Source organism: Mus pahari, chromosome 15 (assembly GCF_900095145.1).
Source record: "Mus pahari chromosome 15, PAHARI_EIJ_v1.1, whole genome shotgun sequence".
Lineage (NCBI taxonomy): Eukaryota > Metazoa > Chordata > Mammalia > Rodentia > Muridae > Mus > Mus pahari.
Window position 1 is genome coordinate 73,108,660 of NC_034604.1, and position 3,679 is coordinate 73,112,338.

Sequence of the window (3,679 nt, forward strand, 5' to 3'; positions counted from 1 at the left end):
TGGGGATGTGAGCACCACCTGGGGATGTGAGCACCACATGGGGATGTGAGCACCACATGAGGATATGAACACCACAGAGGGGATGTGAGCATCACAGAAGGGATGTGAGCCCCACATGGGGATGTGAGCACCACATGGGGATGTGAGCACCACAGAAGGGATGTGAGCACCACATGGGGGATGTGAGCACCACATAGAGGAAGTTCTCATCTCCACTTCCCATGAAACACCAAGGACCACACTAGTGGCTAAGGAGGACAAAAGCTAATGACCACCTCCATTGTAGGAGTAGCTCCTACACTCTGATACACAACAAGCCATCCTGATTTACCTCAGAGACACCGCTCATATGAGAATACACTCTATGTCTAGACCCACCAACCACAGAGAAGAAACCACTGAGAGATAACACTGGAGTTAACTGGAATTAAACACACCACTACATGCCAACTGATACTTTCAGGGCACATGATAAAGAGAAGTTTACTGGGGCTGGGGAGATAGCTCAGTGCTTAGGAATGGCTAAAGGACCCGAGTTTGATTTTTATTATTATGTCAGACAGCTTACCACTACTTGTAAGTCTATCTTTAAGGGATTTAGCATCCTCTCTGGCCTCCACGCACACTACATGCATACATATGCTCATATACACAGACACATAAAAATAAAAATAACTTTTAATACACACACCTAGAGAGACAGGGAAGGAGTGAGGGAGGAAGGGAGAGTCAGAGGCAGGGGAGCTCCTTACATAGACGCCCCTACCATAAAAGTGAGTGGAAGAGATGTCCATCATAGAAACACAATAAACATCAAAACATCAGGACACCTACAGCTTACACAATTCTCTAGTAATAGACTCCAAAGATATTAAACTGAATGAATACAAGAGAAAGACTTCAAAAGGTTGTATGTGGTCATGCATAACTAATCCCAGCACTTGGGAGACTGTGGAAAGCCTTTTGGGGAACCACTTGGCAGGAGTCTGACCTTGGCATAGGACAAAGAAGTGGGCTTCAGACAGGAGTCTGACATTGGCCATGACAAGGAAGTAAGCTCAGGCAGGAATCTGACATTAAGGCATAATAAGGAAGTAAGTTTCAGCAAGAATCTAACTTTAGGTTGTAATAGAGAAGTAAGGTAAGGCAAGAATTTTAGTCTTAGGGTGGAACAGAAGAACTAGGCTTCAGGCAAGATTTTTGGGCTTGGACAAGGAAGTGGGCTTCAGTATTTGGGTCATTATGACAAGCCCTTTTAAACAACTGTCATGGCAGCACAGCACATACAATTCCATGCTGATTTGTTAGTTCCTATTGTACTGCTTGCCCAAAATACTTGCATGTAATTAAAATGGTATAAAAAGTGGATTGGAAAATAAAAATTTGCCTTCAGTCTCAGAACTGACTGGGGTCATGCTACAATGTTGTCTAACTGTCTTTTTCTTTTTAATCCTCACTTTTGTGCTGGAGAACCCGTTGACTGACTGAGCTGGTCAGGAGACAGAGGCAGAAGGATGGTAAACTCAAGGTTCATTTGGTCTTTGTATAGTGAAGAATAACAAAACACTGTAAAAGGAAGTCGACAAAGACACCACAAGGTGGAAAGCAACCAGCTAGTGTTTATAAGACTGGGAGAATTAATATCGTTTAAGTGGCCACACTACCAAAACAGACTGCAGATTCAATGCAATCCACTCCTTTTTACAAAAATCCCAAAGTTTAAATAGAAAGACAAGAAACCTTTAATAGAAAAAAGTAATCTTGAGAAAAAGAGTAATTCTGAAAGTATAACTTCAAATTATACCACAAAACCATAGAAATTAAAATAGCCCAGCCATGGCACAGGGAACGCAGATATCAATAGAACAACAGAATGGAATGGAATGGAATGGAATGGAATGCATGGGATTGGAAGGAAAGGGAAGGAGAGGAAAGGGGAGGGGAGGGGAGGGGAGGGGAGGGGAGGGGATCTTTGTGAGTTTGAGGCCAGCCTGGTCTATAGAGTGAGTTTCAGGACAGACAGGACTATATAAAAAGACCCTGTCTCAAAACAAACAAACAAACAAACAAACCAAGAAACAAGAATAATAAAATACATGGGTTGATGTAGCCATGGGTTGATGTCGGAGTCTTCTATTTTATTATAGGAAAACAAGAAACATTTCAAGCCGTCTGGTAGTGTATGCCTATAGCCCAAGCACTTAGGAGGTGAGTTCAAGGCCAGCCTTGTTTAAAGAGTAAGTTCCAGGACAGCCAGGACCACTCAGAGAGACCCTGTATCAAACAAAACAAAACAAAACAAAACAAAACAAAACACCCAAAAAACCTCCACCACCAAAACAACAACAAAAGCTCCAAACAAACAAAAAGGAAAAAAAAAAGAGAGAGAGCCATTTTAAGATGCAGGTACAGGCAAGGATTTATTTAAAGGGATTCCAATAGCCCAGGAAATAATTCAAGAAATGACAAAGGGGTAGGATGGGGGGGGGGGTTGGAGAGATTGCTCAGTGGTTAAGAGCACTGACTGCTCTTCTAGAGCCCCTGAGTTCAATTCCCAGCAACTACATGGTGGCTTACAACCATCTGTAATGGGATCAGATGTCCTCTTCTGGTGTGTCTGAAGACAGCTACAGTGTACTCATATGCATAAAATAAATAAATAAAATCTTTAAAAAAAAAAAGAAATGACAAAGGGAATTGTGTAAAAATTGGAAGGGAACCAATGAGCAGAAGAAAAGATAGACCCCAGAGAGGGGTGGGAATTCCAATAGAAAATTAATATCCTGAACATATAAATAACTAATGTATTTCAAAATCAAGTAGCTCAACCAATAAAGGGCAAATGACCTGAATAGATTCTCCTCAAAAGAGTGAGGAGAAAAAACAATAAACAGGATCCATCCATACCACTTCTGGATAGCCAGCAAAAGGAAGCAAAGCTATCATGCAGAAGAGATGTTTACACATCTGGGTTTATTTTGGATACTCACAATAGCCAAGAGGGAATCAGCCCAGGTCCGAGGTATGTCTGTGTACACAATGGAATTCATTTAGCCGTGAAGAAGAATGGAGCCTCTCGTTTGCAGGAAGTGGGAGCTAGAGGCCAGCATGCTGAGCAAAAGAAACCACACACACAAGGGCAAACACAGTGTGCTTTCTCTCATGCTCAGAACCCCAGAAATGTCCAAGGCCAGCCTCGACACCACAGGGTAAAGCCAAGGGGTGTGGAGCTGGTGAAAAGTTACTCAGCAGACTTTGTCTGAGGGAGCGAAATTTAGTTCTCTGGGACCAGTGAGAATGGGGGAAAAGATAATCACACACACACACACATACAGACACACACACACACACACACAGTGGATGAAGCAAGCTCCAACAACTTCACACATACACACACACACACACACACACAGACTTATATACACATTCACACATTCACATATACATGCACATTCACACAGTTTTGGTGGAGGGAGTAAACACTGATGACCTGGCTCCAATCATGTATTTTTTTCCCTTAGCCCTTTTATATCCTCTAAGGTAAAGTTTTCTGCGTAAGAAGAAAACTACTGGGCTGGTGAGATGGCTCAGTGGGTAAGAGCACCCGACTGCTTTTCCGAAGGTCCAGAGTTCAAATCCCAGCAACCACATAACCATCCGTAACAAGATCTGACACCCT